Raw genomic sequence first — 23,950 nt, 5'->3', positions numbered from 1 at the left:
TCTGGAGCAGGAAAGGACCAAAATGGATCTGACTGAGATAAAACCTAAATTTACTCTTTCTAGCTGCTAGAGTCTAATATATTCTTCTATTCAGAACGAGGGATGTATGTCAACCCCATTCGACACCTCTGGCTGGGTATTACAGTTCGAATTATTATGATAAATTAAAAACAGTCATAAAATTCTACAGAGGTCTTAAATCATAAAAACGTATCATATGAATGAAATTGCACAGTTATTAAGTAAAATGTTTGAGATATAAACATTAGTATGACACATCAGTCTAGAAGGATGAGAACAGTCTCATCCAGGGGACCCAGCAGGATCCAGATGTGGATCATGCTGATCATCTGATCATCTTTGCTGATCATCTGGATGGTTTAGCTGGATTCAGGTAGTCTTTCAGAGCAGGCTAATCCTCCATCTGCTGTGGTATTTTCTTCTTTGATTTTTTATCTTTTTTTTCTTCCTTCAGGACATGTTCTTCCCCTTTGAACATAAGCTACTTTCAGTGTATTATTTAAAACCTACATCTTAATGGAAAGAGGTAAGAGGCTGCACAGTCAGTGTAAACCTTGTTTTCCATGACCACCCAGAGACTGCCAAAAATCAATTGTCTACTAGAGGCTGATTTTTAAATAAAGTTAAGCCAAATTGTATCCGATGCCCTGGGGATCCTTGAAAGCAGGTTTTCAAGAAAGTCATGTACAGATGTTGCCCGGTTTGATATGGGTTTCACTCTTTAAATCCTTTCGTGCTATGACCTGATCTGCTCAGGAACTGAACTACTCTGATTTACTTCTGGCTCTAACCAGAGCATTGACTCCAGTTTGAGAACTGCCCAAGAGCTTTGGGAGCCTGAGGCACTGTTTCAAAGTGGATTAATAAGTCCTTAGGAGCTGCAGATGCTTTACTGGAAGCTGGCGGGATGCCCCCAGTTGATTTTGCAAAGGTTTCTCTTGGAGGCTCTATTGCAAGAGTAAAGACAGGAATGGTCTGTCATACACAGACCTGTAAATGAAATAGAAATCTATTTAAAATGTATTTTTCTTCTTGCTCCCTCATAAATTCACTGTGGCAAAACAGTCTATGAAGCTGGGAAAGCATTAACCTGAGAAGAGTAAAGGTTTAAGATGGAGAAAGCTGCTGTGCTATGGAACAGGCATTGTCACAGAGGAGCTACTGAGCCTGTCTGCCCCATGGATGCTTCCTCTTCATACTGATGTGCAGCACCGCTGACACCACAGAACAACTCCAGAACAACTCCAGATCTGCAGCCACGCCCAGGAGAAGAAAGCGGGAGTGTGGTGGCGTTGGGAGGGATCAATTGCCAGCTGGTGGCTCCTTGGAAGAGCAGAAGTTCTGCTGGGGCCAATGGGTTGGCGGTGGAGATGATGCTATAGCACAAGTATTACACATGTTAACATGCTCTAATGTGTGAGTTGTGATGGTGCCAAGAAGCTTTTAGGGTGACATTGCCCCTGACACATGCAGTTCATGAAAAACTGTGTTCATAAACTGTGTTACTTCAATGAGCTTACATGCAAAAAACCATATTCTGAAACAAAATGATCCAAGATCTGTTGCAATGTTAAGAACACCAGTAAGATGAGTCCTAACTGATACTGGCCTCAGAGGAAAATCCAGAGAAAAACCTGACAGGGCAGGACCCTGTGTGGTTGGGGGACACATGCTGCACCCTCAGCACAACACCCCGGGCCGTGGTGGAGCAGTTGGGGTGTAAGACACAGCCAGGAGACCCACTGCTCCCACTCCAAGGAGCCCAGCCCCACAACCTTTTGCTTTCTGAGTTTCTGATGAGACTGTACAGAATAGAAAAGAAGATTCAGGCATTTCAGATAACCCTCACCTGTGAAAAACAAGCCTAAAGAGTAGGTTGATTCTTCTCTCCATCAGATTTGCCCACGGACTGATGGTGAAATTTTGCTCTGTGACCTGCTGATTGAAGAAACTAAATCATACAGTGTTGTCATTGGGAAGTTTGATAAATATTTTATTCCCTCATGAAATATCATTTATGAGAGATATGGGCTTTCTCTGGGGTATGAGAAGAAGATGGATCTGTGAAAAATACTGTCACTGCTCTTTATGACCTAGCTGTACAACTTCAACAAGAGGTTTTATGATGAAGTGATATGGGCTTATATCATTTGTGGCACAAAAGATGACAGGGGCTCCACCTCGGGCCTTGTTTAATGCTTGAGAAAACAATTACAGCTCTAGACAGGCTGAGAGCAGCCAGAGGCATCAAGAAACCTTGAACAGTCTGGCTGATCTCTTTGGTCACACTGACCCTGTTTTTGCCCCATGTCAGCTATTAAAAACCCAGCAGATGTTGTTCTGGGTTGGACATGGACCTCCTGAACTGCTTGAGCGTGGTCCAGGGTCAGCTGAAAATTCTCAAAACCACTGGTGTAGACAAGCCTTGGCAATCATATGAGTGTCTGGATGAGAACGTCCCAGGGAGGATGGCATGAGAGCAGCTGCTGTGTCCATGCACATCCATGATCAAGACGGCATAGGAGTGCCTGGGACCCTGGGACCAGATGTGGGGCTGCAGACCTTGGTCTCTATGTGCTTCAGCCTGCTGTCACGTTGGCATAGGACCCATAGTCATCTCCTTGAGTGCTGGTACACCTCTGGCTTGGCCTGGCTGACACGAGGAACACTTCAATCTCCAAAAGCCACATTTAATTTCTTTTGATCAATGGTTTGGCTTTTTAGGTGAGGGAAGCAGATAGTGTAGTCATTCATGAGTGCTGCTGTCAGAAGGTACAGGACAGGGGAAGATGGGGAAGTTGCTCTGTTTTTTTCCAGAAACACTTGATTCTGAAGTGAAATCAACCCCCAAGTAAGAGAACAGAGCTTTGCAGTGGGCCTTTTTTAAAGAGTAACAACATTGTCTATGGCCCTACCCTTGTCATATGGACAATCCCCAGTGGGTATCCCATTCATGTGGTCTCGTGTGCTGCTACAGAAAAAAACTTGAAGAAAATAGGGTTTGTTGTTAAAAATAATGTCAGGGTATGTGACAGGAAGCTGTGAAGGTAATATAAAGCTGGAGGCACATGCTGGCCTTCCCCTGATACTGAGATGTGTCCCTAGGCAGGGGTGGAGAGCAGAGTACTGTGATATAAACCACGTGTTTGTACAGCACAGGAGGCTCTTGGTCTAGCAATAGGACACCAGGAATTCTTCTGGGACCTGGAGAAACCAGTTTGCCACAGTGGCTTCCCTCTTCCCCTTCCTGCCATCTCCTTCAGCCACTACACACAAGTGCAACAGCTGTGGCTGCACGAGGTCAAAGCAGACAAGAGTGACTTGGGAGAACCAGCGCTTGGTGCGGACAGCTGGTAGGACACGGGCATTCTCCGGGTCCTCGAGGCCCTCTACACTTTCTGGGGACTGCCAGGAGCACCTGGTTGTATTGGGAATCTGAATCGATAAGGACAATGTTATCAAAATATGTGACAAGGCAGAATAGCCATCTTTGCTGTGCAGCTTCTTGAAGACAAATACAGGAAAGTCCCTGAAAGAAAGATATTTATTATTTTGTTATAATGTGACTAAGTCAGATTCACCATACAGGACCTTAAAGAACAGATTAGCTGAATTTAATAGTGTGAATTATGAAAGGGACCCTGCTCTGTGCAAACCATAGCATCGCATTTGATGATTCACTAGGCTTTTTCTTGATTATTAGTTGAACACTTTATGTCAAAAATGTGATCCACATAAAATTGCTGCAGTCTGATGGAGAATGTCTTCCAGCTCACAGTGTCCAGCAGCTACAGGAGGAAATATTTTCTTCTCTTTCAGCAGAAAAAAAAGCCACATAGGCTCAGGGCAATGGTAAGGGAGCTCCATGCCTTGACATAGGACTATCATGGTTTCACCTCAGCCAACAACTAAGCCCCACACAGACACTTGCTCACTGCCGTCCCCTCCCCGCTGGGATGAGGAAGAGAATTGAAAGAGTAAAGTGGGAAAACTCATGGGTTTAATAGGTAAAGCAAAAGGCAGCTTAATGGCTAAAACAAAAGCTGCACACAAGCAAATCAAAACAAGGAATCCGTTCCCCACCTCCCACGGGCAGGCAGGTGCTCAGCCATCTCCAGGACAGCGGGGCTCCCTCAGGCGTGACGGTGACTTGGGCAGACAAACGCCATCACTCCGAACGTCCCCCCTTCCTCCTTCCCCAGCTCTCTGTGCCGAGCGGGACGCCCTACGGCCTGGGACGTCCCTGTGGGCAGTTGGGGTCAGCTGTCCCGGCCGTGTCCCCTCCAACTCCTTGTGCACCCCCAGCCCCTCGCTGGTGGGGTGGGGTGAGAGGCAGGAAAGGCCTCGGCTCTGTGTGAGCCCTGCGCAGCCATCACTAAACCATCCCTGCGTTACCAACACTGTTTCCAGCACAAACCCAAACCTCAGCCTCACACTGGCTACTGTGAAGGAGATTAACTCTATCCCAGACAAAACCAGCACACAAAGCCTCTATAAAGAGTGAGGACCATCTCCTCACTGACCTAACTCCAGGAGAGCAAGTGCAGCATGTACCTTTTCTTACAACTTCCCAACTTCTCTCAATCACTCGTGGCAACTTCCTGAGCTGAAGACTGTCTGTCTCTGTTTCAGTGCATTATTTTATTCCTCCTTGAACCTGTTTCTGCTTTTGAGAATCATGATATCATCCCGGAAAAATTAAACAATATAATTGTACACTATTTGCAAAAATACTTCCTCTGGCTTGTTTGGGTTTTTTTTAAAATCTTCTCTTGGTAATATCCTTGGATACCTCTTAGATCTGGTGCTGTGAGAAACAGCAAGTCTTTGTTCTCGATTCACTTTCTCCGTGATGTTGAGGATATGATAAAACTCTGCTTTAATAGGTGTCTCCTACATGCCTTTCAACCACCTCTTTGCCAGACTGAAGGGCCCTAATGTGTTAGTCTATTTTTGTGCAGAAGCTGCTCTCTGTCTCTGTCTGAGCTCACTTCCTTCCTCTTACCGTTCCTTGTTCTGTTATCTCCTTTCTCGAATGCACTGAGGAGAAAGTTCTTCATCATAAAGGTGAACAATGGATTCAGACAACAGCATAGTTTCAATTTTGTTATCTATTTCTTTGACACTGATCTCTCACATTGCATTTACCCATGGCTATGCTGAACGGATGTTTTCAAAGAAACACCCATATTCCTCCCAGTAACTCATTCCTGAATGATAATGGATAGTTCAGAGTTTACTGTTTGGGAGAGAGACTGCAGGCTATTTTTCACATGTGTTTTAATTTGCACTGATTAGAACTGAAATTCAATGAAATTCAATGAAATTCTTTACTCTTCAGACACGACACTGGATTTTGAGAGATTTTCTTTGCAACTGTTGTAACCAATTTAGGTTTTGATTATCCTGATTAATTTTGTATCATTAATAAATGTTGTCATCTCACTCTCTCACTCTTCACTCACCTCTAGTCCCCAGATAATTTCTTAATAAATGAGTAAATCTATTTTACAGGTTTCTCTGGGATTGCAAGAGGAAGTTGCTTTCATTATGAGAACAGATTGTTTATCTTTGTTTTCTGCCTTCTTTTCCCATCTCCTTCATAATGAAAAACAATGCAAACAATTCACTTAACCTTTCTGCTATGACCTGTCTCTTCTGAGTGTGTTTCTTATTCGGTGATCTTCTATCAGCCATGCCACCTCCCTGGCAAACTTCCTTCCCCTAATGTTTCTGAAGAGGTTTTATTGCTACCTCTTATGTCTCTAGCAAGTTGCTGTTCAAAACCCTTTTTAGCTTGTCATATTGTTATTCTCCATGCAATTTGTCACATTCAGGGATCTGTTTCCTCCTTGAACACGACTTGTGCTTTTTGAGAAATGCCTTTTAACTCTTCTATTCTGCTGTGTAGCTGCACAAACTTTTATTCCTTTTAATTCTGGTTGGTTTGGCAGTGTCTGATTATTCCAGGCTTGCAATACAGAGTTTTAAAATATTTCATTCATTTAACTTATCCTTTTTTATTTCTTTTTAAGCAGCTTCTTAATTTTTAATATACTTTATATATAGTGTGTATAAATACACACACTATATAGTGTTTATATATAGTGCATATATATATTTAAGATTATATGAGCAGTGCTTGCATCTCGGAGCCAAACTGAAAGTGGCTTTTCTGCTTCTAGAGTCAACTAGTTTAGCTCCAATAGTTATTTATTATGTCCAAAAATTAGTTTAGAGGTCATGCCTCAAGTAAGGTATGTGAGATGTAGTCTACCCAGTGTGTGTCCTCTCGTCACAGATCCCCACCATCAGCCTCTTCCCAACAAAATCTGAGGTGACAGCTGTATTGCTATCCCCACCCAAATGGGCATCCCCCGCAACAAAACTATCAAAGGCAACTGCTCTGAACTGTGCTCTACACTCTTGTCTGCTTTGGATGGTGCTGATAAACCAGCAAGTGTAGCTGGTTTCTACTTCTCAAAATGCAGCAATGCCAGTTGAAGATTGCCTGTGGTGCCTCTTCAGCCACTGGCCAGCAGAAGATGGGGCCACAGAGGGACCTGGATTTCATCCCTTTGCACCCTCCTCTACACCATATTGACCCAAGACAAGCCCTATTATCTTCCTAGCTGCCTAAGCCACATCTCCAGAAAGCAATAAAACTGTTTAGAGGTAGAATCCACCATATTGAATGAAGTCATAGTATTAACATCAACGTTTCTATGGACAATTTAAGAATCTTTCATTGTGAAGACACTGCTGCATTGCTGTGGCAATGGTCATATTAGAGGCGACAGGACTAATCAAGTGGGCCTAAATTAAGTAATAATTGAAATGTTTGAAGGAAAATGATTATGGTTGTCAGGGCCAGCCTTAAATATGTTTTGCTAACATCTTGTGGAAAAATGTTGATACAATTTGCAGTGCTGTGTAAAAGATGACTGCTTTTTATTTTGAAGTAAATAAGTGGAACAAGAGACAAAGAGCACAGTTAATAAGACATATAATCAAATGAAAACTTTTGCACAGTGATATCGCATGAGTTAAAGCTTCAGAGTTTGATAACAGAACAAGTTTGTATACCAAAAAACCAAGAATGTTTGAAAGCACACTCAACTATAATATACATCCCATGCTTTATGAAGTATTTATTTAACATATATAAGTTGGGGAAATGAAGCACCTTTTGATAAATAATGTCTCAAAGTGCTGCTGAAAAAAAACATAAGCACAGAAAAATTTGTTTTACAGACCTCAAGAGCTGCTACCAAAGTCCTGTTTTATAAAAACATTTAAGTTCAAACTCAGTAATGTAAATCAGTGACACATGAACACATGCTGAGGTTAAGCAAGTGCATTATTTTTATAAATCCTCACTTTTATTTTCTTGAGCCAGGGCAAAACTGAACGCATGGATCACAGAATCACAGAATCACCTAGGTTGGAAAGGACCCTGGAGATCATATAGTCCAACCGTTCACCTAGCACAGTTCCCACCTACAGCATATCCTTAAGCTCTAAATCTACCCTACTCTTGAACACCTCCAGGGATGGGGACTCCACCACCTCCTGGGCAGCCCATTCCAACTCCCAACAACCCGTTCTGTAAAGAAATACTTCCTAATATCTAGTCTAAACTTTCCCTGGTGCAACTTGAGGCCATTCCTTCTTGTCCTGTCGCTTGTTACTTCATTAAAGGGACTCATCCCCCCTCTCTGCCCCCTCCTGGCAGGGAGTTGCAGAGGGCCAGGAGGTCTCCCCTCAGGCTCCTCTTCTCCAGACTGAACCCCCCCAGTTCCCCCAGCCGCTCCCCAGCAGACCTGTGCTCCAGACCCTGCCCCAGCTCCGTTGCCCTTCTCTGGCCACGCTCGAGTCATTCAGTGGCGTTTTTGGGGTGAGGGGCCCAAAACTGAACCCACTCAGTGAGGGGCGGCCTCCCCAGTGCCGAGCCCAGGGCTCAGATTCCTTCCCTGTCCCTGCTGGCCACGCCAGGGCTGACACAAGCCAGGATGGCATTGGACTTCTTGGCCCCCTGGGCACACTGCTGGCTCCTGTTCATCCGGCTGTCAATCACCCCCCATGTCCCTCTCTGACTGGCAGCTCTCCAGCCACTCCTCCCCAAGCCTGTAGCGCTGCTGGGGGTTGCTGTGGCCCAAGGGCAGCCCCCGGCATTTGCCCTTAGTGAAGCTCATGCAGTTGGGCTCAGCCCATGGCTCCAGCCTGTCCAGGTCTCTCTGCAGCCTCCCCACCCTCGAGCAGATCTAACAGACCAGGACAGCGCTTTGTTTTGCTTTGCTTTCAACAGGAGCACCGGCTGGTTCATGCTGTAACATGCGCCAACTTGCTCTCACCACTGCATAGAGCAATGCTCAGAGGAGCACTATTTAAGATGCCAGGACAAGTGACAAGGTTTTTGGTGTTCAACATCTGAACCCCACTTCCACCATGTTACTGAATGCTGAGATTAAGCTTTATCGTTGTCAGAGCCCTGAGGGCACTTAATTCCCCCAAGCATCCTCACCTGGGTCCCACCCACACTGCTGCCCAAGACCCAGGACCCCATTTAAGCTCATCCCTGGGCATTTAGACTTAGTCTGTGCTGTAGGTATGTCTGTGTCCAGATGGTCTTTGCCTTCTGGAAGGATCTCAAAGCTATATTGTAGGTAGGCTTTCTCCCAATCTGTCTCATGGATGGACAAAGCTATACTTGTAGCTTTGTTTTCAGTCCCATCTGCTCCTGGCTGAGCTTCTTGGGTGGACCTTGGACCTAATTTCTCACTTTATCTAGGACTGTTGCCATACCCTGTTATAAGCATTCAGCTCTCCTCGTCAACTTCAGATCCTGTTAGATCACCTCTGTTGGTGAGGGCACTGCTTCCACTAGGGCCACTCTTGGCTCCTGGTTCTGTTTTTCTCACCGTGGAGCAGATCCATCTCTGCCATTTCCTGACAAACCTGTTCTTGACCAGACATGTCATCTCTGGATCTTTCCTGATGAGTAGGTACAAACATAAGTAGTAGTGGTGTGGGTTAGGGTTGAGTTTGGCTTTGTAGCATGTGTAATGCTAGGGAGGTCAGGAGTAGGATGGGAAAATGTGATTGAAGAGCCCTCCTTATCTGGATAGATGAGCACATCTGTGTGCTCAAATAACTACCGAGCACATCTGATTAAGCCTGGATACCTTTTATATGTCAAGGTCTTGATTTGTGCAACCCTTGGTTGACAGGCTGCAGCTCTGAGTTCAAAATCACTATTTGCTGTTCTGCATTTATTTAATTGGCCTTCCAGTCTAGCCATCCTTACAAATACCTGCTGAAACTTAGCTTAGATCCAGACCTGCCAGATTTCGACCTAAACTCTATTTCTCTTTAGTTCCCTCACTGCTGCCCACGCTCCTGATTGGGTCTTTGAGGACTGGCACGTCTTTCTCTGCACAAGCTGACAACCTGGCAGTTCCACCTTTGCAGCAGAAACATCTCTGGTGAATTAGCTGCAGCACACAGCAATTATGTTACGGAAGTTGGGTGAAAGGGAGCAGTAATAATTTGCAAGTTCTGCCAACAAAATCCCTTTCATTTTTGTTGTTGTTTTTTTTCCTCCCCATACTCTGGCAAGTCTCTTTCCTGTTTTTCTTTCATTACATGGCAAATGCGCAATAGGAACAGGAGGTCATTTACTCCAATTCCTCAGTTTATAATTTTTCTGACATTGCCGGTTGCTTTCTCTAAAGACATTGAACAATGTGCTAAGTCCTTGTTGGGTAACAGTCATAATTAGAGGCTTTCTAAATTTCCAAGAGCTATTGAGTACTCAGCATACTCCTTCCCTAATATCCTAATAGGCTAATAAACTGAGCTTTGTCCAACTGACCCCAGAACTGTTGCCCTGCAGGTTTGGATCATAGTATATGAGGGCAAAAAGGGAACAGCTGGAATGGAAGATTCCATGCAAGAATCCCATGATGTCTGGATTTATAGAGGAAATAATGTTTTTGACAGAGTTCCCCCAGAAGAGCTTACAGGATCAGCCCAGGTACAGAGGAAGGAATAAGACATGATTGTTGCAGATCCATATAGTCAGATAAGCATGGCTTGGTGGACAGGAAAAATATGAAGTGCTGCTTATAAAAGTAAAAATGAGTGAACTTTGAGCCGGGTGGGAATGAAAAATGCAGCTACAGGGAGAAAAAAAAAAAAATCTCAGACGTATTACGATGAAGCTGACAGCTCTTTTCCTCTGCCAAAATGGCGCCTTCTGGTTTTGGTCTGAAAGCATAGCTTTGGAGCAACTGATGAAAACTTTTAACTTGTTGAATTGAGATTTAGAGGAATGGTTTACTTAATGATTTTTTTGCAGCAGATCATTTTAGTTTGCATGGGAAGTTCTCCAGGGGGTGGAGTGGAGAGCTGAGTAATCCACATCTCTGGGCTGGGAGCAAACAAGCCTGCTGGAGATGCTTGAATCAGTCAGAAACCCAACCTAGCTTCAGGCTGCGGTACGGGTCCTGTCTACAAGCCCCTTCCCCCAGATGTCCTGGGGCATAGTAGATGTCTTGTGGTTCACATGAAGATTGTGACTTGCAGCCTCCAGGGTCAAGGAAGAACGCCAGCCTTTGATTCAGCCGTGAGTCAGAAGGTGGGATGTGTTGGCTGAAGGCATCTCTCTGGTTAGTTCGAAAGAAGGTCTTGAGCCAAGGGCTTTTGCCTCCTGGTGGAGTTGCCTCCAAGATTGTATCATGTCTTTGGGTGGATTTCCCTTATGTTCTGCTGCTGCTGCTCCGCACTGTATAAATATTTGGATATTCAATGGACATGAAGAAATAACAGTCTACTGTCTGTTTTTTTCCTGGTAAGAGGAGATGTATGAGCTCTGCTCCTAGTGAGTGAGTCCTAGAGAGTATTTAAGCATTTCTTGTGACTGGAGCCAAACCAGCTTCTAATTTTTGATAGCCTGAAGTTTAGGTCACACACTTTGCTGTTCTGACTGGAAGACTGAGCTTTTGGGCATGGGTCACCTGTCTCTCACTCTAGTGTCTGAAACCTGTGGGGCTCAGAGCTAAACAGAGCATCACAGCCACCTCCTCCCTTCAGCAACCAGTGGTGTCTGGTGAACTTAACCTTTCTTGTCAGATGTTCTTGGCCTCTCTTAAGTGCCAGAAAATTAAGTGGTTTTCACCAGTCACCACCTTTTGCCAGGCTTGCTTTTTCTTCATTGGCTTAAAGCGACACATAAATTCGGGATTGGTCAAGCTGAACTTCAGGTTCTGCTTGAGAAGATCAAGAGAATGATAAGATCATTTGCATGACCCTGTATAGTCACTGATGTTTAGATCAGCTGAGACAGCAAGGGCCGGGGGACCTCACCGTCACACCATTGCCTGATATGACTCATGAGCTGCTGGCTGTGTTTCAGGAACAGCCATGTACACAAGTGTTTGTCTCAGCCACAGCCTCACCATTACCAAGGCTATTGCACAGCCTGAATCGTACCTGAATATATTGTCAGAGACCATTTAAGGCATTTTATTACTGAGTGGAGTACACTGGTGGTGTACTTCCATCCTCACCAGGAACAGAGCAGCCCAAGCTAAAAACAACTTCTCACTATTCCAGGGGCCAAGTGCATTTCTTCAGCCTGTTCTCCAACTTAAGAGGGCAGCATATGCATTGAGAAAAAAATCCTTACATCAAAGCTGTGAGCTGTGTTACTCACCTTGGGCGTTACTGAGTGCCCTATGAATGGAAGTGCTATCTATGAAAGACAGTGCATGAAGGGGGACGGTGATGACATCTCTCTGCCCTCCCTCCCACCTCTCTGCACTCTTCCAGCCCACTCTCATATCTGTGATCCTTTTCCCCTCTCCTCTGTCTGCACTGGAAAGAAAAATGAGATGTCAAAGGAAAAAAGTGTTAAGAAAAATCTGGAAATCCAGATGTCTCAGCATCAGTCCAAGTTGTGTCCTTTATGGCTTGTAATGAGGAGCATTGGCGTAACTGAAAGCCCTGACCCCCAGCCAGCCATTGTACCTGCTCTCACCTACTTCTCTGAGAGGTGAAGTCTGGAGCAGCTGCTGATTTTCATTTTAAGTCTTAGGGTTTGAGCTATTAATAAGCCTGGAAAATAACCACATGTTCTCTGAATTATGTAACAGATGTTGAATTCCCCAAGATGAAGAGGTGTCAGCCTGATGGAAGAAGTGATGTGAGGACCTTTCTTTTTCCTTTGAGCTGGGTTTCTCCTCTTATTAGCAAAATTGGTTATTTGCTGGTGGAGGTAGAAAGAAAATTAGCATCACCCCACCAGTTTAGACCCAACTCCACTGTGCCCCCCTGCCTTCGCTTTGTGCTCGTGTTTATGCATTTCTTGCCTTTCTCCCACATCAGACTTTGAAGACAAGTGCCATCCAAACCAAAGTCCCATTGGAAGAATGTGTTGTGATGAAGAGTTTTTGAATGAGTCACTGTGCTCGTGCTGGCAAAGCGGGCTGTAGAGCGGGCCAGATCCTTACGCTTGGCACGAGAGAGCGAGAAGCAAAAGAGGAAAGTAAACTTAGGGCCAGGAGCTCTGCAGTGCTTGGCCAGCCAAGGGGGCTGGGTTGCAAACGCTTTCCCACTTAACCATTTCAGTGACGCAGCTGCCACCAAGGTGGAGATGTTCACAGCCTCACTGGGATAGTGGGAGATGGGCTGAAGGTGAACACAGGCGAGATGTCCTCGGCAGGGGATTAAAAAGGGTTTCACTTCTGTCTTCTTTTTGACAACCATTTTTTTAAGGTTGTCTTCTTCCTGATCCTCCTCTGTCCCAGAGTGAGCACTTGTGGCTCCACGTGGTGAAAGGTCCTCAGCAGCTCAGGATGGCGTTTAACCAGGATGGCTCTCTTCCTAGGATCCCTGTTTTATTCCTCTTGGAACCTTGCATAAAGATGGAGGGAAGCTGTCATCAGCTGTGTGTAACACAGTTGAGCAGTCCCTTGGGAGAGACGTTTATAAATGCGGATTGAAGACACTGGGCCCCAAGGGTACCACATTTTCTGTGGGTGTAGATACACGGTAAGACTAATAAATCAGCCTCTGCACTAATAGAGATGCCTGTGCTCTTGACTGTGACCCCCTGGCTGCTCTCCCTCTCTGAGGGGTGACTTTGCTCAGACATCTATTTCTGAGATCTGCTTTAGCATCTCCTGTTACACACCCACTGGCATGACAACTGCAAGCGCTTGTTCCTACACAACGTGCCCTTTCCCCCTGGGGATGCTTCTGGGGAAACATAGCTCAAATAAGAACAAGCTCACAGGGGAAATTCCTGCTGGAAGTGTGATCTCTGTTCTACCACCACCATCGTTAATGCAACTGTAGAGAGTGGCCCTCCTGGATTTCTCCCTCTTTTTTCATGTGTTGTACCAGGGAGTGGAAGAAATTGCAGAAAGTGAGTTCCTGCTAAGTGTGAAATTCAGCAAGATTGTGAATGTAACGGGGATCTCCCTAACACCAGGGTCTAATCTGGACAGCAAACTACCCGGAACAAGTCCAGATCACCCACGCAGAGAATTGATTGTCGTCATTTTAAGGTAGTGAAAAAGAAAAATGTGGAGACCAAGGGACCAGATTTTGAGTGGTTTCACCATTTCCCCACAGATCCCCTTAGTTTGTCCTTCAGGAGCTGTTGACAGTCCTGCTCTCTGTGTTATTCATGGCTCACTACTGATTAAAGGACTTCTAATGCCATTACTTATTTCATTATCTAACCAACCTGCAAGATCAGCCATTATCTAGAAAAAAAAAAGACACTTAATAAACTGGCATTTAGTGGTTGGCTAGCAGGGTAAAGTGCAAGGTTCATATTTAAGAATAAGAACGAGGCATTACTAGCAAGAAAATTTTCCATGAATGCCATCTGTAAATTTGCATTATCCAGACAAAGAGTGGAGTCCAGCTATCAGAGATGTTGGAAAACACAGAGATCAGTGAGGTAGTCCAAAAAATGTAAGGACTGTATCAAGAGCCCAAGCAGAGCCTGAGAGAGTTGGTAATAACAGTGGTAGTAGTGATAATGATACACCTTGGAGGTGTGCTCCTGGGTCAGGCCTCAAGTGCTCTAGGTGCTGTGCAACTGCAGATGAAATAACAACTAAGTTCTTGCTTCAAAGAGCTTAAAAACCATGCAGAAGGAGAGCGAGGCCAGACGGCTAGTGACAGATGGGCAGGGGAGGAGAGAGAGGTAACAGTGGCTGGCATGGGGAGGGTATGTCTCAGGGCACCAGCAGGCTCATGGCTTTTTACGGAGGTGATTTCAGGAAGGATAACAAGGTACATATGTGGATCATTTGTGGGCACTTGCCTGGGCACAAGGGCCAGCAGAGGGGAAGGCATAAAGTGCTTGTTCAAAGTGTAATGAGAGCCTGATAGTAGCTGACATTGCAGGGTGGCTGAAGACACGAGTTGATGTCCCAGCAGGAACTGGGGATGGTGAGTCAGCCAGGTATAAGCTGTGAGGGGTCCTGGCAGTGGACACACTGGCTTGTCTTGGATGCAGAAGAGATGAGGGAGTGTGGAGACATATGTCCACAATGGTGAGGAATGAGTTTTGAAGGCGTCTTTTGAACGGCAGTGTTGCAGCAGGTGGCATGTGGTGATGGACAGGAGCTTGGTGACGTGGTGGCACAAGATGCTGGTCAGAGGTCTTGTGCGTCACGACTGGAGAAGAGACACTTGCTGAAGGGGATACCCTGCCTGGGGGCTTGGAGCCTGGGTGTGCCTCTGGTGGATGCCCTGCAGATGCACCTGCACTCTTGGCAAGTGCATGGGTAGCCCTGGCTCCTCCTCTTGGGCAAGGATGCTTGCCCTCACATCCCTACAACATGGGAGCATTGGCTGAACCCAGCTCACTCCTAGGAACAGCAGCAGTATGGCCACGGAGGGAGGTGGGCACACCCTTGCCTGTGCGCAGGGACCCCGTGCTAAGGTGCTCCAGGCTGGTGCTGGTGGGAGTGGACACGGGGCACAGCTTGCTGTCAGGAGGATTCACGGCATCGCGTGTTCATGCTCAGAGGTGTCGTGCCAGCATCTGCCCGGTGCTGCCGAGGAGACGCCTGCAGACCCTGCAGGTCTGCGCTCTCGCGACTACTGGGCTGCAGCTGAAGCCAGCCCTGGATCTTTCATCTGATCTGTGCCAGCTCTGCATTGCAAAACATATGAGCAAATCGCTGTTGCCCCCTGGAAGGAGCAGGGCTGTGTCCCAGAGCACACTATTCCCATGGCATTTAACATTCTCTGCAAAACCAGCTTTTATTTAGAACTGAACATCTGTTCCAGATGTGGTTATTCACTGCGTGCGTCGCTGTGCTCCTGCCATTGTTGTCCTGCTACGCAGTGAAAGGCTGGCATGAATTATTGAAAGATTGAGTTTAAATAAATGATAAACTGGTACTGTGTGTGTAGTTAAGTTTCTGTCCACTCCTCACAGAGTCACGCTCCCGGCTTTGATGTCCCCATGATGAGCTCGCACATCTCCCAGAACCTGCCGTCTCATCTGCCTGATGGGGCTGATCGAAGAGCGTGGAGAGGGGCAGCCCAAGCATGAAGGTGGCCAAGGGGACGAGTCTCCTGGGGAGAAGGAGGAGCCGCAGCAGAGAAACAGGCAACCAGATTTTCCCTCCTGGCAAGTGCCTTTCTCATCTCAAACCGTTCCTTGCAAGGGGTGAGGTGACACGGGGGGCTGCTTGCCGAGGGCACTGTGTGTGTGGGGGATGCTGCCAGCTCCCAAGGGTGGGCAGTGAGGACAGTGCTGGGGACCAGCAGTGGGTGAGTGTGTTGGGAATCTTACAGTGTTAAGGATCCTTAGTTAAAATCTTTGAGTAAAGCCTCATCCCAGGGAAACACCTCGTGGGACTGTGCTGAATGCAAATGTAACCAGACCATCTACATGCACAAGGTGTGAGGGCAAAGGGCACGCTGGGTTTGAGCCCACTGTGGATCTAAACCACCCCAACCCTCCTTTTTGGTTGGCTCTTAGCTGGGAAATCCAAATGGATTTTTGGAAGCCTGGTACTGTTGGAAATTGATTTTTTTTAATTTTTATTTTTTCTTCACCATGTTGAAAAAATGGCTTGACTCACAGTTGCATGAGGCTGTGGGGATTCACAGCAGACCATCTGTTTCAGCTGTTAGCAGTCATTAATTTTTTTCATATTTTTTGCTACTTTTGAGATACTTTGGGAAAAAAAATATGTTCTTGATGGCATTGGAGGACTTCAAAATCACTTTTTTTTTTTTCTTCTCAGAGAAACAATATACAGCGGATACAGTTGTTATAAAAGAATTACATTTTTATTGGGTTTTCAAAAAGGGGAATTTTTCTCCTGTGGACAAGCAGGAGGACACATTATATTGTTTATCTCCTTTCCACTGTGCATTTGGCTAATACCTGCCTTGCTACTGTACTGCAATACATCTACTAAGGAGGTTTTTTTGAGTTAATTCTATTGCAGAAACGTTTTCATGAAAAAAAAATATAGTGATATTTTCTTTTAAGACAGTATGTTTCTGGAGCTAAGTACTTACTAATTAAATCAGCCTTATTGTCTATGGTTATTCTACCCAGAAACTGGAAAATTACTCAACTCCTTGACAGGTGTTCACAGCTGATGGCTCAGATCTGTGGATTGAGTGCCGGGGCATATGGCATGATAAATAATAGAACAAACTAATCCTATTGACACTGTCCACCCTCCAGCCTGCACACATTTATCCTTGTGCCTTGCTCTCTCCACGCGACAGCCCGTTCCGTGAGCCAGCTCCTCTCAGAAGTGCTGTTCCCAAGCCACTGACCGACAAGTTTAGCCCATCACTGTTTGAACAAAATATCATTGCATTGTTTTTCAAGGACCTCAGCTTGGCATGATGGACAGGAGTCCACCATGGGTTTGCTCCCCATCTACTTCATCGGTTTCTTCAAACAGTGCTTGTGATGGCACATCATGCTGGGTTTTGCCCAAAAGCCTCGCTGGTGGCTTCCCTCTTGCTTGCGAAGGGTTTTAGATGCAGCAGAAAAAATTCCTTCAGTTTAAGGGGTGCTGGGAAATGGCAAAGGCTGGTAGCAAGAGGGATGATACAGTATCTTGCACAGAAACGTGTGATAGGGAGATGGTGGCATCTCCTCCAGAGGATGCTGAGTCCCGGCTTTGTGCAAACATGACGCTGTGGCTTGGTAGTGGGCAGGACAGCGGGCTCTGCACTGGGCTCATGGTTGCGTTGGTTTGGTTCATGCAGCCCCGAAAGGAAGAGCTGTGGGCAGGACGTAAAACATGAGCCGTGAACCTCCAAACCTACTCCTGAGTCTTATGATGGTGGGAGACTGCAGAACAGAAACTGAGTGTCTCAGACCTGCCTGTGACACCTGGGCGAAGTGACAGCCAGAGAGCCATGGAGTATTTCCAACCATCCATTAGGACTGCGGCTTTCAGCAAAATTACAAATGTGTCCTGGAAAACGCTCCTTCAAGCTGGCCAAAGAGCTGCTATTGTTTCTGGGCGTGGGAGCTGGTTCTGTGCTTGGCAGCCGCCACGGGGCCGTGCCGCGGCCGAAAGCAGCGTGTGCCACTGTGGAGCGAGCTGGCACTGAGACACCATGAGGATGGTGGCTCTTCCTGTCCTGCTGCCTGCTTCAGGGTGGCACATGCTGGTAAAAATCAAATATCTCTATAGCGCAAAGCAAAGAGTCCATAGGACGTGCCCCGAGAGCTCAGCATCAGGCTCTACACGCTCCCATGTGTATTTTCGGGTATGGCCTGGGTCCACCTCTTGTCCTTTGTGCGTGGAGGAGCAGGACGTGGCCCTTCCCTACATCTCTTGCTCTCGTTTCTGAGCAAGGAGTGTGCCCTGAGTAATCTGGGGCAGCCAGCGCACCGCCGTGCCTGCTGCAAGCTCGCCAGCAGAAGGTGAAGGAATGCACATCTGGAGGCCTGGAGACGTTTGGTGCCTGTGTGGTTTTCATTTGGAGGCCTTTCCGTTGTTGATTGACTTAATTAAAATTTTTTTTTAAAAAAAAAAAAGAGAGAAGCAGGCAGGATTGGGCTTTTTTTTTTTTTTTTTTTTTTTTTTAATGAAATGTCTGGCTTTGAGGGCTACAGAGCCAATTTTCATTCTGAAATTGCCTTCAATTTTATTTTTAAATTTCCCCCAAAAAATTTTGAACTGCAAACTGAAAGGAGGTGTTAGACTTTGTCAACCAAACCCAACCCAACCCCAAAACTATTAACTGACTCAAAAAACATCTTCTGTTTTACAAAGTCAATTTTCTGGAAAAAGTTAAATCTTATGTTTATTTTCCAAACAAAACCATTGCTTTTTAAAAATTAACTGCATTCACCAAGGTACCTAAAATACCCCTCATATTTTTAGCCCCAGCATGGAGAAATGTGGGTTGGCACTTGGCTGTGGGATTCTCTCCCCTTCACCCTACCTGCTGAAAGCCTATTCCATGGTCCAGAGGCTTTCTGGGGCATGGCTTGAGATTTGCACGTTTGATGAAGAGGGAGGAAGATGATTATCGACCCAGAGGCACCCATTTGTTCTTCATGTCCCAACATGTGTCTGCTTTTGCTTGCAGCCATCCTTCTCCTCCCTCCATCAGGTCAGACCTCGGTGCATCCCCAAGAGATGCCACTTGTGGCAGAGGGCACAGCCCTTCTCAGTATGCCCAAAAATCACTGCTCAGAACCTGAGAGAAATGTAAAAGTAAGAAAAAGGAAGAAAATATCTCCCCGTCAGGAAATTTGCCTATTAACACCCCAGACACAAAAGTCTCAATGGAGCTTTTCCCCTCCGAACCAGCTAAAATGTCTCTCACTGATGGGAAGTCTAAAAATAAGCACGTTCTCCACAAACAGCTTAAAGATGTTGAAAATGAAAAGCAACAAAGGATGTAGAACGTATGAGTCACTAAATTACAGGGCTATCTTTCTAAGAGCAAAACAAAATAAAAAAAACCCAACCAAACCCTCCCTGCTGAAATTCATTGTGAGTCTTCTGGGTTTGGTTTGGGGCTGTTTGCCCCGCGGTGCCTGTGCAGACAGTCATCTTATTTTTGTGGGCTAGCAAAGGGCTGAAACCTTATCCATTTTTATTACACAGTGTGCCAGAGCTGCTCTGTATAAATAATAAGAGTAAAACCAGTTTGCTCAGTGGCATGAACAGGAGGTGCTTTTCTCTCACACGTGGGCATTTCTGTTGATTTTTTTTTTTTGGCAATAGAGCCCCTTGCATGAGCTTGCTGGATGTCAAGCTTTCTTGAAGGAAAGAGTGTAAGCATACATTCACCACGACAGCATGTTCTTCTGGCCCTGGCTAAGCCACAAGTGTTTGGACTCTCGGTTGGGAGCAAGCAGATTTTTGTGGGTGTAATCGCATTTGTCTATAGCTTCAGTTTGTTGAGATAATGTAATTAAAAGGAGTTCTTGGTTTGTTTGGGTTTTTTTTCCTCCCTGAAGGTCTCATTTCGTGATGAGCTCCAGTAGGGTGGACTCTGTTGCAAAGCTGAAGCTTTTTCAGCATTTGCAGATGAGCTTGAATCCAAATCTTGGTGTTTTAGGCAGCAGAAAAGAGGATGGACTGGTGCCAAACCTATGCCTACATCTGATGTTTGTAGCCAGCCCCAATCTCTCTAATAGGCTGAAATGAAACCTTGGATCCAAGCAGATGGTAGGGCTGGAGATGTGAATCTGCCAGTGCTGCCGCATCCCAGACCTGCTGTTAGGGTGTGCAATACCCTCACCGGGGTTGGAAGGAGCTGGAGGCTGCCCCTTCCTACCCGACAGCATCAGCACCTTCACCCATCCTCTTCCTCACTGTGGTGGGCGAAGGAAGGGCAGCAGCACCAGGCCAGGCTGCGTGAGAGCCCTTCCCCAAGCCTGTTGCAGTACCCGGCTGGCTCACTCCTGGCCCAAATAACCCATCGATCAATAAATCAGTCACCTATGTTGGCAGGTACAATAAAGGCTGTACACAATGATCGTAAATCCTGAAGCGGAGCTCGCTCAGCAATGATTTAATCTAGATATTTAGTTCTGAAATGTGCTAATTAAACTTCAGAATAAAGCATCCAGTGCAAAAGCAAGATGAATAAAAAGTAAAAATAAAAGTTTCTCCTGGAATAATTAACCATCATTAAAACATGAAAATCCAGCCTAGGGAGCAATTGTATGCCTTCCACAAAGTGTTTCATCAGAAATAATGGGATGAAATTAAGCAATACAAAAATGTAGGCTGAGAGTTGAAAATTTTATCCCACTTGTGAGTCCCATTAAACGGTGAAATGTTACTGAACCTTCCCCAGGGAGTGGTCAAATGTGTATTTCTCAGGACATTTAAAATTGGACTGGCCAGACACCCCCTCCCCAATACTGTGGGGGATAATTGCAGGCCCCCTCACTTCAATGGGCCTTACAGATCTTCCTGAGTTTTAATTTCGGTGGGTCATCCCTAACCCAGCAAAACTGTTTAATTTCAATAGAGGACTTTCTTATCTAAGGGACCTCTAAGTTTGAACCCTACAGGCCTTACATCTAGATATTATAAGGGATATTTTTAAGACACCAGCCTCTTCTAAAATCATAGACTGTCTTGCCCTGCCTCCCCTTGGACGCCGCATTTATTGCTGCCATATTAATCGCGTGTTCACACGATGCTTCGGCCACCACTTTCCTCGGTCTCAAAAAAGGCACCTGAATAAAACAGATACCTCACCATGCCTACACGGCCGTGGGTTTGCTGAACATCTCCCTACAAGCTGGGTGGTACCCAAATGTAATCAGTCTGACTGGTGTACAACAGCTTGATAGCAAATTACATCAAGCGATAATCCACTTGTTATTAGAGTGACAGCTCAGTGCTGACAGTGACAACCATCACCGGTCCCCGACAGGCAGCCAGGCAGGTCTCTGACAACAACCTTCCCTGCCTCGCATAATTTTTCAGCACGTTACTTTGTCACGTTAGTATTATATTGTCTCTGGCTGTATCATTTTCAGGAGTGCAAGGCAAATGTCACGGTGCTGATTTCCGAGGTAGCCCTCTCCTTCCGGAGAGCACATCCTCCCATCGCCGTCCCCCCAGCATGGGGAGCCGCCGGCCCCAGGAGCTGCTCTGCTACATCTTTTTAAAAACAGAGGGTTTGACACAAACAGCTCTGTATTTTAACAAAGAGAAAAGGGCCACTGGCTGGTGTTATTTATGCAGACAGAAGTTTGGAGATATTCTGGATATATTTAGGTATTAATGAGAACTTGGTCCTTTAACAATTTTTAATAACAAATATATAAGCCTAATGGATTTTCCAGCTACTGTTTTCAGCCATGAAGGTTGGAACCTTTTTGGCTAATGTCTTCCAGAGCTGAAGGAAAGGAAATTAGCTAAAGGCAGGGAATAATGTTCTGCAAATGAGGGTCTTTGCCCCCACTTCACTCACATAAGCAGCCCAGATGAAGCTGAGGGAGTCACAGGTGAAAGTTTCTTTACAGATCAAGGAAAAAAGAAATCAAAAGGACATGAAGAGATGGATCTGAGTGTCTCCCTGATAAAACAGTGTTCGGTCCCATCAGTCACCTTCCACTGACGATGCTGAGGGCCATGTTGCTGGAACAGGAATCACCTTCTCGCTGGACACGCGAATGCCAGCAACTTAATAAAAATGGTGAAATTGCAGGATGTGGTGGGGCCTGCACAGCCCTGATGGTTTATAAAGGACTTAGACCATGGCTAAATTCCTGCATCTCCATTCAGGCCCAGGACCCGGTGAGCAGGCAGCCTGCGGGCCCTCGGCAAGGGGCAGCGGGACGCAGAAATCCCACCCTTGGGCAAGACAGCTGAGCTGGTGAAGAAAAAATTGTTTAATATCAATAGAGATGGGATTTCTAGTTTGCATAGGGAGCAGAGAAAGCAAAAATCCCTCTGCCCATGGTTCCTGAGCTGGTGATCACGTTCCTTCCGATGGTAAAATCCCAGCATGACCCACGAGGCTGAAAGGAAGGACACAAGAAGGATTTTACATCAGAAAAGTGCAACACAGGCAGGATGTGAATTAAATACCTTTGAGGCATAGAATTGACACTTATTCTGAAGCTTTGTTCAATGCTTACACGGTTGTGGGAGTGTTGCCGTAGATGCCGGGTGGCTCTCCAGGCTGTTTTCCAGATCCAACTGAGGCAGTTTTAGTTGAGTGTTGGGTTCCCATTACAGACTCTGCTGCAGTCAGCTGCTTTCACAGTCAGAACATCTCTCCATGTATTTAGCCTAAATTGTCTTTAGCTAGATTTCACCCACTGGAGGTACCCTGGTCCAGCTGCCCCCTGGTATGGATTTTTTTTTTGGTGGGTTTGCTGGTACTGGGCACAATCCAAAGAGTGTGTGCCTCTGGTGCATTCAGAAAGGGAACTGGAAAGACAGGCGAGCTCCACCGAGCTCTGGCAACCTACTGAAGATGACTGCAGTAAGGAAAGGTGTCCCGTGGCTGATCCACGGTGGTAGTTTTAGCTCAGCTGAGAAGCCCGAGGAGATGCTCAGCAAGCCGGGAGAAGCACACTCCTTCAAGCACTTGCTCTTTCACTCTGGAGAAGTCAGGACCCCCCTCCTCGGAGCTCCAGCATCTGTGATTTGTAGCTGCCTCCTCCGCTCCTCTGCCCTCCTCAGCATCAAACAGAGGGTCAGGCTGGCTGGGCCGGGACACTGGGCTGAGAGAGGGGAACACCTTTATGCACAGAGGAGCCCAGGAGACACGTGCAGACATGGTTTCTTCTCCTCCATTCCTGTTTCTTAAAAACAGAACCGGCAGCTTTACCCCCCCTTCTTCACGCTAAAAAGGAGAGCTGGAGAGCATTCGGGGAGCCAACTTTCTAAGGGGCTCAGCCCCACATTAGGGATTCCTTTCAGGTCGGGGACTATTTGGGGTTGTGCTCTTTCCCAGTCGCCTCCGGGAGGGAGGAAAGACGGGCGGGGGGAGCCGGCGGAGGATGGAGCACCCGCAGCTTGGCCCCTCTCCCCTTGCGCGCAGCATCCCTCGGGGGCTTGAGGGAGGGGGGGGGTGGGATGAGGGGGTGGCTGGCACCGAGGTGCCGGCGAGGAAGGGGTTAGCGGGGCCCTGCCGCAAGGTGGGCCGCGGCGGAGGGTGTTTCCCGGGCGGGCGCTGCGCCGCCGCCCTGGCCGGGGGCTGCCGGGGGGGAGCGCGGCGCGGCGCGGCGGGGCTGGGGGCTGCGGGGCCATGGGGCGCTGAGCCGCAACGCGCTGCCGCGCCGCGCCGCGCTCGCCATTGCCTCTTTTTATTTCTTTTTTTTTGTAAATTATCATTAGTATTATTTTACTGGTTTGGCTTTTTTTTTTCTTTTTTTTTTTTTTTTTTTTTTTTTTTCCTCCGCCATCCTCACCGCCCAGATCTCTCTCTGCCTCCTCCCTCCATCCTCCTTTGAATAACTCGGCCAGGAGCGATCTGGAGGAGGAGGAGGGCGGGGGGGGGGGGGGGAAGAGGAGCTGAGCAAACCTGTGGCAGAAGAGCCGGCTGGTGGAGAGGTGAGTCGAGGAGAGGGGTGAGACCCCGGCGAAGAATCGGGAGCACCGGCTGCCCCCCACCCGGCGAGGGGGGGTGTTTGCAGGGAGCCGGCGCAGCCGGCTCCCTGCAAACACCCTCCCTCGCCGGGTGGGGGGCAGCCGGTGCTCCCCGGGGGGGGACACCGACCTGTTGGCCGGGGCAGGGGCTGGTCCAGCCCTACCGACTTGCTTAGACGGGGCGGCGGCGGAGCGGTCCCCCGCGGGGTGCAGCGGGGGCCGGGGATGTCGGTGGAGTGTGTGTGTGTGTGCGGGGTGTCTGCGGGTGTGGATGCTCATCCCCTCCCCACTGACGGGAGCACTTGTTACCCCGTCCCCCTCGCGTGTGTGGTTTG

The 23,950-nt window shown here is 47.0% G+C and overlaps 1 protein-coding gene across 1 annotated transcript in view; it reads left to right on the top strand.

Moving 5' to 3' along the window:
• Nucleotides 1–23,530: 23,530 nt before the first annotated feature.
• The window catches only part of CALN1 (calneuron 1), a 129,130-nt gene continuing 128,710 nt past the window's right edge, over nt 23,531–23,950 (top strand). The window contains exon 1 of the mRNA XM_074923038.1: nt 23,531–23,579. The gene's annotated coding sequence lies outside the window, so the exon portion shown is untranslated. The remainder of the gene's footprint in view (nt 23,580–23,950) is intronic.

Source organism: Athene noctua, chromosome 19, assembly GCF_965140245.1.
Source record: "Athene noctua chromosome 19, bAthNoc1.hap1.1, whole genome shotgun sequence".
Lineage (NCBI taxonomy): Eukaryota > Metazoa > Chordata > Aves > Strigiformes > Strigidae > Athene > Athene noctua.
The sequence above is the reverse complement of the archived record's forward strand: the minus strand, read 5'-3'. Positions and strand labels throughout refer to the sequence as shown.